Raw genomic sequence first — 14,128 nt, 5'->3', positions numbered from 1 at the left:
CCCACGCTGTAGGGAGTGTGTGTGTGTTGGAGGGTGTATCAGGACACTCGGGGCTTCTCCTTAGGGATTAAACTCGTGTTTTAAGGTCAGAGGGGGTCCCACTGCTGGTGGCTGGAAGATTTGCACACGCACGCAAACTCACACACACGCAATCAGATACCTCAGGACAGAATTAGCCAGTGTCTCTGTTGTCAAACAAAATGTATTAGCTTATTTAAAATGCAATATGGTGTGTGTGTGTGTGTGTGTGTGTGTGTGTGTGTGTGTTGGCTATTGTCTTGCCAGCTAATCCATTAAAGTGACCACAGAGGTCCCAGTAGGACCAGCATCCGTCCTCTTAAAGCACCGGCTGACCAATTACTGCGGGGATAAGTGGGTGGAAGGTGACCGACTGTTGTAGCTGTGAGAATAATTTAGTATTTAAATGAATTTGTGGCCAATGTATTTTTTTTATATGTCTTACACTGTAAAAAACATACAGGAATTAGTGGAATAAGCTTTTCTCATTAACTTAACATAAAAATTTTATTCTTCAGAGTTGATTAAACTTAAAATTACTTTACTTTATTTTCAGAAAACATCAGCTCTTCTAACTTAAAGTCTGTTTACTTGAAATGATGAGTTGAACGAATGCAGTGTTCAGAGTTCAAACAATTCATTAATTAAGTTTCTAAAGAAGCACGATCATCATATTAGCAAACTTTCGAGCATGCATTGTTTGAGAGTTAAAACTCTGCTGAGAAAATATGAAAGGAAGTCAAATTTGTTTGCAATGTTCCTCAGTGTGACAGAACAGTTGAACTTAAGCTGTTTTGAATCATTACAAAATTATAAGATAAGATAAGATGAGATAAGACCTATACAATACCATACTCCGTATGGTGCACTGGATTAAAAACAAAAAACGTGCCCTTTCAAATTCAGTCAACTTAAAATTTGCCAGGACACATTACATCTTTAAGAACCGTTGCTTGTGCTGTTGTCTACCTATTCGTTTATCATCGCTCAACCTCTGTATCAGCAGCTCTTTGTCCTCACATGACCTTGACTGTGCCTGTTGTATTTGGATGGTATCATTTACATCTAAATTAGCATTAGTTAAAGGTATTGACTTCCCCGACTGTGAATTAAATCAGCCCCATTGATCCGATCTGAGCCGACGACAGATACAACTGGGACCGTGAGAGGGATTAATAGTCCAAACAAAAGGTAATGGACTCAGATGGATTACAATGCCAGTTTTTGAATTACTGAAACGCAGAGATTGTCGCCAAGTTCTGGCTGATTTGTGCAAAAGCAGTGGAACCTTTCTTGCAGAAGATCAAGTGCAGTCTGAAAAGATGAATAGTAATTGAGCTGATATTGAAAATCTGACATCTACATTTAATTTCTAACTCTTATACCTCACTGCACTTATTACTGTAATAATTTTCTTGAAAGGAACATGAATCGCTGCTGTCTCTAATAGAGAACCTCAATAAAAAGCCTCAGTCTTATCTCCTAAGCTGATTATTTGGGAAGTGTTTTTGGGGTGAGTCGAGGAAGAGGATTTCAGAAAGGGATATGAGGGTTTGAGAGTTGTTTTTGAACATGGGTATTAATGCTGTTTTGATCCCATTGTTGTGAGACGTTGTGGCTTTAAGGCATCAGTGTCTCTCAGTCGACTGGCTCTGGGGTGTCACTGTGTTTTGGTGATTCTGTTCCCGTCTAGACAGATGACATTTGATGCAATATGCTCCTTTGTGTCAAATGCACTAATTCCTTCAAGCCAATTGTTATGTGTTTGATGTTGTTTGGATAGTTTGAGCCACAACACGGCTTTGTGCATTCTTAACAGTCTTAGGTGATGTTTCACATTGTAAACAGATTAAATAGTGAAATAATGCAGTCTGAGACCAAAGGCTTCTGTTCATAGCAACCTTGTCTATTTTTTTTAGGTTAAATGCATAATATGCAATATTTTTTTTGACAGAAAAACAGTGTATTGACTCATAAAAACATAATCACTTATGACCCACTAGAAGTGGTGTTGTTTGTGTCTGCAGAGATCCTGCCCTCTCAATGTTTTTCCTTATTTTCTCGTTATTTTGCTGTGCTCAGGACAATTTATCAACCCAAAACATCTGTATGTGATGTCTTCGGACAAATTCTGTGTTCGGATCTTAGGGAGGTTTGAATCTGTAACGTGCTGACATCCATACATCCAGAAGATATCCAGTAGGGTTGGGCGACCACCAGAGCCAGGATCTTCAGGCTGTTTACCTCTCACTCCTCACCCAGTTTAGCGCACTCATGGTCCGGGTGAGCGGGTGTGTACTGTGCCGCTGGATCAGAGCGCAGCGGGGAGCAGCAGCTGTCACTCTGCAGACTATTTCATTAGCAAAATAAAATGACAAATATTGCCCCAAAAATCAGACAGAAAACCAACAGGCCATGGATTCAGCCCATCATCGATTAACGATAGATTCATCCAATCGCCCAGCCCAACTATCCGGTTCCAGATCCCATTTTAATATCAGGTGTAAATGGTGTGAGAGTCACATAATCATCTCAACACTGTCCGGGCTTTGCTGCTTCGTCCACCTCGGTGGAAATTTCAGTTCTGTTTGTCCTGGTAATATTGTGCTCACCGCAGTGTGTTTGCTGAGATCTCAGAAAGAGTCAACATCAATAAAAACAGGTCCCGCAGGGCAACAAACACAATAATAAAAGGCTGTAAATACACAGTTTTCCCAGATTAGCCGTCGTTGAAAGTGAACACACCTGTAATGGCTGTTAATCCCTCACTGCACACTGTGAAAGGGCAACATGGTTTTTCTTTGTTTCCCTCTGCATCCTGGCACTGTTGCATTCTTGTTTACTATTTACAGAGACAGTATCATTCATACTTTTTAAAATAAATATCTATATATTTAATATATACTATTCCTTCTATGTATAAACATACTATGACTGGTAAAACCTTACCAGGGATTCTGGCTGTAATATGTTGGTTGGTGATATGGTTTTTACAGTTTGGGCTGAAATATTATATATTTACTTTTTGTTTTGCTTTACTCTACCCAGTAAATTGGGCTAACCTTGGATTTGTTTTTTCAACTGGTATGATTATTTTCTGCTTGTTGCCTCTCTGGACCTAATTTTAGCAATAACGCTGCGTTCTGAGATCTCATCATAACTGCAGTTTTTCCTTTAAATCACACACAAACTAAACTAAACTAAACTCTGCACTGACCTTTAGTTTCCTTTATATGTACATGTTCATTTAAATGTTCATATCAAGGAATCTCATCCAGTTTATTAAGAGAGATCACAAGTATGTATCAACATGTTAAGAGAAGAATTCTCAGGTGTTGTGGCTGAATCCATGTTGACTAGAATGACTGACAGAAACCATGCCAAGGCAGCACTCTGGGGGGATTTTTGGAAATATATTACACTGCCTGGAATAAATGAATTTCATATTAATGCATCATCTTCAACAAACGTGTGTGAGTATTAGTAGTGGCTTTAAAAAAGCCTTAAAAAAACAGGATCAGCCAAAATACTGGCAACCCCCAAAGCATTTACTTTTTAACATCATCATTAGAAAAAGAAAATAGGAGCAGACAACAGCATGTGACCAAAGGGGGGGAAATAACGTAATGTAAAGTGGCTCAGACGGACCCTGTACTTTGACCTCCTTCTAATCGGTGAACTGAACCCCAGAGCGAATCCTGACCTTTAAGTGGTCAAGCCACAAAGACTCTGAGCGCATCCTGAGGCACGTAGACTGTTTGCAAGAAAGAGCAGACTGGTTTGTGCCGTAAAAACAAAAAAGACTTGTCATTATCTGGAATGCGGCCTTCTTTTCAGAGCTTTTGTGTCTGAGTAAAGCAACACAATCTTGGGATATTCCTCAGCCTTAGAGAGTCTTGTGGTACTGTTGTATATTTTTTTTTTTGAATCCATGAATACTCTGATATCTGTTGCCCCTTTTAACCAGACATCAGTGATTTTAAAACAATTTCAACCAGCTTATTATCCTGACTGCACCTTCTTTATTCTCATACATTTGTGTCAGAATCGACAGATGCATGAGATACAAATAGTCACATCTGCAGGGCGTCTTCATCCTCACCGTCTCCTTCATCGGTCTGACAGCCATCACAGTCCCCGCTGACAGGCTGCTGTCCTGAACCCACCACGACAGGGACGATGATCTTGTTGATTGCTGACTGAAGCGGCATTTATACGCTGCGGCTGGACAGACATTCAATCAGGCAGCTATATAATTAGTCCAACGTTTCGATCGAAGCACAAAAGGAAAGGAGGCAACAGGTTGTCAGCGTGCGCACAAATTAGGAGACACAAAGAAGGGGAATTGAGGAAGAGTGTGTGTTTGGACAAAACAGTGCACTCTTGGCCAGATTCGCTTGCAGGACGCCACAGAAATGCCTCAGCTTGTCAATTTGTGCACCCCTGCGCATTAGCGTGAGTGCATTGTTGATATTGACTATTCAGAAAGCCTATTCAATTTTCCGATAGGTCACGAGTTGTGCTAGATTTATCCTCCTTTGTATCCGTTTGATAGCACACTTATAGCAGCTATTACTTTATTCTGTTTAATTTAAAAAATGATCAGCGTTTTGAAGTATTTCTATGGTTTGAGTGGCTTATATTGATTTGTTGCAATTGTACACATACTGTCAATACTTTCAGCTTCTTTGCCCTCCATTAGCTGGGATAGCTCGATCAGATGTGTATTGATCTGGCAGCGTACAGACGGCGCTTGTATTGTGTGTAATCAGATGGCTTTTTTTCATACAGTAACATGTGGAGACCTGTCCATCTGGCAAATGTCCACATTCAATTAACAGAGCAGCCCAAGTTTGTGCTACGCATGGATACACAAATGTAGTCAACATTAGTTAGACAAAAAAAAAAATCAACAAATATGCCGAGGGCCAAATGCAAAGTCAAGCTAATGCACAATCAAACCTAATCAATACACACATCTAGCTTATAGTTTGTTCACACATCATAGACATACAGTGGAGGCTGGAGGTGATCTGAGAGTGTTTGCAAAGTGTGTGCAGTCTTTTGCTGGGTCAGACCCTACAGGTCAAGTGTTGGTTTTCCATTAATGTAAAGTAAAAAATATCAATTCTGCCTACTGCTGTTAAGCCACCGACTCCAGAATTCTGCACAATCACAGTCAGACTGTCTAAAAAAAGTCTTTAAAACTGTAGATAATGTCCACATGGTGTCACTATGTCTACTGGTAGCCATTGTTACATTACATGAAACAAGCTAACAGGTTAGCTCACTCACGGTAACTCTGGCTAAACCGGGTCGCAGCCCACAAGCACAAAAAGATGTTTGGTAATGACCTGTCTTATAACGCTAGCTGAAGAGGAACTTGAGCAGGTGCAGCAACACAATCAAATGTCCGAATGCTTCAGAAACACTGCAGTCACGCAGCTCAGGAGGAGAATATTTTGAGCAGCTGTGTTGAAATGGAACAGATGACGGTGAACAGAGCCCGAGAGCTGTTGGCTACTGAAGAAGCTCAGTATTTTCTGAGGTGCTGCTTGGTGTGATAAGTTTGAGAAACACTGCTCTACGCTGATCGTTCAACACAGTGTGAGAACCAAGCATGCACGCACAAACCTATGAAAGCACATATATTTCACTGTAATTGCTGGAATTGTGACCGCAGGTAACCACACCAGAGTGCATTTTTTTAATAGGCATAAAATAACTTCTCTTAAAATTAAATTTCACTGCCTTGTTTCATAGAAATTAGTCTGAAAATGATTCTTGACCTCCCACAAATGACGCAGTTCAAACAGACCAGTGGTCCAGAATAATAAAGTGACAAAAGAGCCGTGTTTCATCTACAGTCTCACCTTGCAGGCTGCTTCGAAATGAGTACTTTAATGCATGTAAGCGGGTGCTGCTTAGAACAGGAGTTTAGCAAAATTGACCTCACCTGTCTATCTGGTGGGTGGTTTCTACACACACACACACACACGCACGCACAGAGTAAAATGCATGCACACACACTCCTGTACACACATTTCCCCCCCTCTCCCCGGCTCTAAATGTCAGAAAGCATTGATTGTGAGATCGTGAACAGGAGCCCAGAGGCAATTTCAGGTTTTGTTTGCGTCTCAACAAAGATATAAAAAAAACCTGACAGTGTATTTAAAGGTCAGAACGGTAGAATGGAGGGGCTCTGTGTGTGTGTGTGTGTGTGTGTGTGTGTGTGTGTGTGTGTGTGTGTGTGTGTGTGTGTGTGTGTGTGTGTGTGTGTGTGTGTGTGTTTGAGTGTGTGTGTGGCAGAGGAGGGTGGAAGAATTTGGAAAGTAGGGAAGAGTTAGGAAGAGTTACATTGTTTAAATGTAGAAAAATGTCATTTTTTGGATCCTGCAGAGAATGAAAGATACAATGTAAACAAGTTAAGACAGGCTCTTAAAATTTTAAGATTTTCTGTTTTTCTATTTTAGTTATTTAGAGGAATATATTTCTTAGTCTGATTTTCTCTTTTTGTGCAAACCTCAAACAGATAAGTGATTTAGAGTTAAAGTTAAACAAATAAGTATGAAGTTTTCTGATTTTGCAGACACAGCATTTGATTACAGTAATATTATTTGTGTGTGTGTTGAGTGCAGAGGGGCTGTCTTATTAGAATTAAAAAATATTGAAAGAAACAAAGACAGAATACACTAGTGGATGTGCTTTTGGGTGACGCCTCTCGTGGGTATTTTGGAGCGACTTTGAGGCATCAGTCTGCAGTTGGACAGGCCTCAAAAAGCCTGTAAGGTTGCATCATACAAATAAAATAATGTCTTCTTCCATGTATCTGCTGAAGGTCAAGGCACTGGAGATGCTAAGATGCATTTGGCTGAAACAGACAATGTTTGTTGTTTTGCTACGAGCCAGTATCAATATACTCAGCCACAAATAAATGTGGACAGATAAGGCAAATCTACTTACCCTCAGGGACAATGTCCTTTGCTGCTTTCAAAATAAATGTATTTTCACAGGAGAATACTTCCCTATTTCCAACAAACAAGCTCTGGTCTTGGAACCAGTTCTGCTCAAGATTATTGGAACCTTTGTGCAATCCAAGTGTTGCAATTAAGGATGAGTCATTAACAGAGGGCGCTGCAGGTTGCACAACTGAATTGTTGAAAATCGCGTGCATGAAGGGGAACAGAGTCGGTTCCACGTTCATTGAACGTGTCGGATGCAGGCTGTGAGAGGGGCAGGGCATCAGTGCACTGAAGGTCGTGCTGCATTTAGGGTGAAACAGTTCCAGTCCCTGGTTGAGATTAAAATTGTTTTGTTATCTGACGTCAAGCACAACAACTACTACACCTCTGTCATTAAAACACACGTAACTATGAAATATTTAATGATTCAAAGGCAGGCAAACACATTTTCCAGCAAGTGGGACACCCTCTGAGGCATTTCATGACATTTTCTCCAACACTTTGTAACGTTTTTTCAACTGGAACACCTGTGTTATGTGTTGCCCACTAGAAGACACCCTGGAGGCACATTTTTCATGTTTTGTCTGCTGAAAGGCACCCTGGGGGACACTTCAACATGTTTTGACCACTGGAAAGCATTCTTGAGGACATGCTATATCATAGATCGTCCACTGGAAGGCACCCTAAAGGGCAATTTATCATGTTTTGTCCACTGGAAAGCACCCTAGAGGAAGCTTTTTCATGGATTGTCCACTGGTAGGCACCCTATTGGACAATTTATCATGTCCTATCTACCAAGGGGGTACCCAGTAGGGCACATTTGCTTTTTTTTAAACATGTGGGCACGAGGAGGGGCACCAGTGCCTGTGAATGCCTAACTAAGCGTCCCTTTTCTCACGCCTTTTCCAACTGAGGGAAGACCAAATGTTTCTCATGTTGTCTCTGTCCTGGTTACAACTTCACAAAATGACTTCGCAAATGACTTCACACACACACACACATATTAATCTGTCTTTCTGCAGGAGGAGCCCCTGCTTGGTGTCGAATTTAATCTCAGTCTCAATCCACAGCCGCTAATCCTGCAGATTACAGACCCCTCACTCCGGTGCACGCGCACACACAAACATACGGACGCAGCGAGTTATTAACAGCATCTTTATTATATGTGACAATCCCCTCTGAGCGATACTGCCCCCTCAGCATTTGCCCATACGACACCAGCTGAGGCTTGGACAAATATTAACACATACACAGACACGCACTCTCATAACAATATCACAATAATGTGTATCCTTGCATAATCTATCCATGCTTACACTGATGCAAACATGCCCACACACACTGATGTGCCATTAATATGCAGCATTTGACCCAAGAGCGACCTCGCTTAACATATTGTTTATTCTGCACAGATTGAGGTATTAGTGCGACTGCACACACTCACACACTGATACACCAATGCACACAAATTAATAAGGTGATTAAGCGCTCTGAATTAATCTGTCTCAGTGTCAGTCATAAGAGAAACAACTGAAATATGCTGACTTTCACCACACAGCAGAAGAATGATTTTAGGATTAAACATATACGTGTGTGTGTGTGTGTTGTGTAATCACATGTAATCTGTAATTATATAGACACTGAACATGGGACACATATAATCCCTCTGACCTGGTAAAGAGAGAGATAGTCCTAAAGATAAATGTAGATTATACCATCAGCGAGAACTCCAGACTCAAACCAGCAGGATTAATAACATATCATTAAAATGAAATATGCGTCCTGTAGCTCAGAGGGTTGATGGGATAAAGGCCTCTGACAAATTTGTGTCTCTGTTCTGCTGAATAAGTAAATGTTTTCCTCTTGCTTTTGTTTGCATTTTAGCAATGCATATGCTTTACATATATTTGCAAACTGGGCTACAGCGGTTTCTATGAGGGCAAACTCCTTGTTGCCGTCATGAATTATTATTATATACATTAGGTGATTTTAATTTTAGCGGGGGTTGTGGTAGCAAAGAGACTGTTAGGATCTCCGGTCATGACCAGGCCTTTGAAATGTGTCTATTTCTTGGATCTATAATATTCTCTTACGTCTAATTATCTAGAACCAAAGCACTTGTTGAGTTGGTTGGAATTACTGGGGAGCTAAGGGGAGTTTGGCTCCCCTGAATAGGAGATGATTAGTTCGGTTCCTGCTTTCTGTGGCTGCAAACACAACTTTTGGTCGTAACTCCATTTTCCCCGGATAACAATCCACAGACAGAATGGAAACGGCAGGGAAGCAAAGGTACTTGAGAGAGAGATGCACGCCACAAAACAGCTGTTCACAGTGCAAATGGTACTTTGTGTAAAGTCTTCTCATGTAAAAATAAATATGTCTGTGGGTTAATTTTGATTAAAGAACTCTTCACATCAGTTTATAGCCTAATTGTGATTTAAAAAGTTATTCAAGAGGGAAAAAAGCTTTCTGAGTGAACAAGTTTGCTAACATCCAGTTAGCAAACTCATTAGTTTGTTAGCTTAGCTCGTTTGCACAGTTTATTCTGATTTATAGATGTGTTTGTACCATCGACTCCTATCTGCAAACTGAACTTTTGTTGAGCGGTTTAGAATCCAGACAGAGGAGGATCAATAAACGAAGGCTATGACAGACGCCTCCATTTTTGTCTTTTTGGATCCCAGTTCCCTCAAAGGTCGGCAAAGGTCAGCAGCAGAAATTCACAGGTCAGAGTTCACCAAAATTTCCTTTTTCCACTACAGACACTTTGACGTGAAATAGCAGAGTAAACACCAATGATACTAATTATGGTTTTGTTCCATTCAGGCCAAACAGAGTCAGGCTTAATTAGTATCATTGGTAATACCTGTGTTTACACTGCTGTTTCATATCAATAAAAGAAAATCAAGTAAATCCATAAATAAACACATGATATAGTCAACAGAACAAAACACAGAAGCATAAGAAATGGTGCACAGTATTGACTGATGGAGAGAGAAACACACATCTATTTATTATAAATGATACTGACTCAAACAAAGAAATTAATTATTAAGCGAAGATAGCAACAACTTGGTACCAACCTGCAACCACCAGTAACACCATAGCAACCACTTAGCAACTGCACCCAACATTTGAGCACCTGTCTATCACAGCATCTTCACGGCTGGCTCCCTTGTCAACTGACTGTCAACTCCGTTCGGTCTTTAAACTTTAAACTCGACAGTTCTCCTTCTTTAACTGTTTAACATACTTTTAAAATAGAATGTTTAAACCCGTTCCAGCTCTTTTTCATGCTTACCGTTTACCTGGCATTTCAACACCTTTCAGAGGTTTAATTCATTTTGGGTCTTATCTTATTTTCTTTCACTCTTCCTTTCTGTACGTCAAGGTAACTTCAGCTGCTCCGTCACAGCAACGCAAGTCAGCAGCAAGCATTCACACAATTTCTTGTCATAAATGGTAATCATTCATAACAGTTAAATATTTTTTAAAAAAAGCATAAAATATCAAGTATTTCTGGATAACAGGATGAACTATACAGTTTCACTTTGAGGGATGTTAGACTCTGGTGGCCTCTGAGCATGTGGGTATGTATATGCATGAGAGGGACTAGCGATTTTATAATGGAGAGTCTGTATGTGTGTGAAATGGAATGATGCCAATGAGTCTGGATGAGCATTAGCTCGAGATCAGAGCGTCGTGTCATGATCCCTCTACGGCTCCGTGTGCGCGAGTGTGTGTGCATGTATGTGCATTTGGCACGGTTAATCGCTATGATACTCGGGCTGTAGCTTCTCCATCTCTCTGCGTCTCTCCCTCCTGCCTCTCTTCACGATTCCAGCCAATCGGTCGTCATATAAGCAGGTCACCAGCCGCGCATACAGACCGCCACCAGCCTCGCAAACCAGTCAGTGGATGGCCGTTCATCTTGTCGCACCAAAGAAGTGTCAGCTAGCGTTAGCGCAAACCTCGTGTCCTCGTTTGGCATCTAGAGAAAAACTTGGCTGCAGCTCAAGGCGTCCCATGTTAGCATTATATTAGCATTATGCCCACATATATCTCTTCCTGCCTTTTTTCCTGTAAAGCAGTTGGTAACCTACGCTTTAAAACATACTACAGTGTACAGAATAAAGTTTTTTAGATTATTTACTTGCACGTTGCTCTGTTTGATTCATAGTGCTGTTGTTAGCCCCTGAACTACATCAGTTTCTGACACCAAATAAGATTAATTGCAAATGCACAATTTATTTTTGGTGAGGTATTCTTTAGTTGGCTAAAACTCCCTTACAGTTTCTTGGTATTTTAACATCTGCAGTGTCTGCATCTGCAGAGACTCCGCCCTCTGCCTGTATTTTCTTATTTTCTCATATTTTGCTGCACTCGGGATGTTTGTGGGCGTCAGTCTATGGGCAGTTTGTGAGGTGGGGATTCACAGAGAAACACTCTGTCTGCTCTTTGTCTGTGAGAGCTGCAGAAAGAGTTTTACACACACATAAACACACACACACATGAACAGAGTAGACTGAGGACGACTGCAGCTATATTTGCACACAATGTGGCGTTGTGCCGAGATGTTGGTCTATTCGTTTGTGCTTTAGAACGCAGCTGTTGTGAAACAATCAGAAAATAATTCATTTTCACTATCAGAGCTCCCTCACTTCATTCACTCTCTACCTCTCTCCACCACCACTTATATTGCTCTCCCTCTCTCTCGATTTCAAATTTTTGTTCATCTTGTCTATTTCCACTACAGTACAGTAAATAATATATCTATAATTAGGCTTTTGTCGGTCTGTATGTCTTGATAAAATATTTGACTGTGAGTTTTGACTGTAATTCTTTTGCATGTGTGTGACTGGGCGCCATCTTGGCTCCGCAGAGCAGGATTGGATTGGAGCCAGGATGGCAGATGGCTGCTTGTCTGCAGGGTTTGGATTCCTGCAGGGGCGTCTAATACAGCAAACACAGACAACTGGGTGGAGGAAGATGCTGCCCGGACGAGGATGCTGATATTTACCGTCTCTCGCTTTGATGCTCTCCTCCCTTATTCAACGTCATTTTTAGTTTTTCCCACCCATTCCGTGTTGTCCTTTCTTTGTGTTTTCCCTTTTGTTTCTGCTCCCACTGTTTTTATAAATAAGACATTCAAGTGCAAAACAGACCATGTGAGAATAAGACAGGATAATGGACATTAATTGAATTTAATGTCTCTCTCTCATCTTCCCATTTTAGATGATATATTTTGCTACAACTATAAATTCAAGCTGAACTGATTTTTGTATTTGCATTTAATTTTGCAGTACTAGATGTAACAAGCTGTACTTTGCATTAAATTTGACTAAAACTTGAAATAATATGTTCTTGATTAGACAGTGTGAGACCCCTTATTAGACCAGAGCTGCACTGTAAACTAAAGTGTATTATTCCCCACTGTTTGACCATTGTTATACTTTATTAGAGGGTAATTTGGGACACATTACAACGGAACTGTCCTGTAAATTAAGTGTATTATATGTATTAATTTGACAAACATTGCCATAGAACTGTACTGTAAACTAAAGACCAATGCCTACATCTTTGATCAAATTTAATTATCTGCTGACAGTCACTCAGAGACAAAATATTCCTCCACCTTTATAATTTTGGCCTTTACTTGGTAGATCTGGTTCTCATGTTGTTTTTAAATGGGGAAGTGCCAGATAAGTGACTTTAGTTTACGGTACAGGTCTGTTATAATGTGTCTAATAATGGTATAATATTAGGGGATAATACACTTTAGTTTACGGTACAGTTCTGTTGTAATGTGTCCCTAATTACCCTCTAAAGACGTCTATAAGGGGTTTAGTAGAGGGTATAATACTGTCTAATAAAGAACATATTACTTCTAGTTTTTGTCTAATTTGATACAAAGTATGGCTTGTTATGTCTTTTTAGTGCACTGTAAAATAAAATAAAACTTTAATGCAAGAAAGGTTATGTCACTGACTTTTTTTCTCTCTATGTTTTGCATTCTCATCGCAGTACATTTTACATTTGAACAGTTTTGCTGACGCTCTGATTATCCGGAGCATTTTGCAGTGTGTGCGACTGCAGCACAGTGAGCTTTAAATTCTTGTACTACAGTCAGCCGCTGATACGAAACATGCAAAATGAGTTCCAGGACAGAAGATTAGATTAAAACTTTGCTGTGCATCTGAAGAAAAAAAAAAAATCAATTATCTTTTACCAAACAAATAGATAGAAAATGAAGAAATGCTGAGCGTTGAAATAGGAATTACATGTATAAATTTGTTTTTGGGTTGGTATTACAGGGTTGTTTAATTCTGAGGAGAATAATCTGAGCTGGGAAAAATGCAGCTCATGCAGCAGTAAGGAGAGAGGATATCTGTATCTCCTCGATCCCACATTCATTCAATTCTGTATCCTTTTGTCCTCTTTCCCATTTCTTCTCCAATCCCTCCTCTTTTTTCTTAAATTAATCTCTCCATTTTTCATATTTCTTCTTTTCTGTCCTTTTTGGCTTATCTCTCTTCCTCCCCTGATTCTGACTCCATCTCATCCCTCTCAACCTCTCGCTCTCTCTCATCTCCCTGCATCCCATTCTCCTCTTTTTCCATCTCGATTTCTCTCTCCCGGAGCAACAGTATGTATACACCCGGTTGCCGTGGCAACCAGAGGAGGCCACATGAGCGGGTGGATGAACAAAAGACCCAGAGACCCTCATCCACAGAGAGAGAGAGAGACAGAGAGAGAAGGAAAATCAGATTTCATTTTTAGGCGAGGGGTTTGGTGTGTGTGGAAAATGAGGAGGTGGTGGAGGAGGAGGAAGGAGAGGGGGTGGGGAGGGGGTGGATAGCGTAGGTGAGGTGAGTTCATAAATGAAAGAGGGAGAGAGAGAGAGAGAGAGGGAGAGAGGGGGAAGGGAGATGTGGTTAACAAAGCAAAAAAAAAGGGAAAAGAAAAGGCTTAAAAATGCAACAGTGCATTATGTAAAACTGCAGCTGTCACAGCGCCGTGGCCAGCGGTGGTGTCTCTGAATTAGAGATCATTTCAGAATCTCTCTGAGGTGCAGAAGATTGGATGTCATTTTATTATTGTTAAGACCATTTCAAAGGCATTTTGTTGTATTCTTGAGGAGAATAGGA

The 14,128-nt window shown here is 40.5% G+C and overlaps 1 long non-coding RNA gene across 1 annotated transcript in view; it reads left to right on the top strand.

The window, feature by feature from the left end:
* Positions 1-12,954, top strand: part of LOC146305477 (uncharacterized) — a 35,859-nt gene extending 22,905 nt beyond the window's left edge. The window contains exon 2 of the long non-coding RNA XR_014769110.1: positions 11,863-12,954. This is a non-coding gene — a long non-coding RNA (uncharacterized LOC146305477). The remainder of the gene's footprint in view (positions 1-11,862) is intronic.
* The last annotated feature ends 1,174 nt before the right edge of the window (positions 12,955-14,128 follow it).

Source organism: Lutjanus erythropterus, chromosome 23 (genome assembly GCF_056507025.1).
Source record: "Lutjanus erythropterus isolate fLutEry1 chromosome 23, fLutEry1.hap2, whole genome shotgun sequence".
Lineage (NCBI taxonomy): Eukaryota > Metazoa > Chordata > Actinopteri > Lutjaniformes > Lutjanidae > Lutjanus > Lutjanus erythropterus.
Note: the sequence above shows the minus strand (reverse complement) of the source record. Positions and strands in the feature narration are given on the sequence as shown.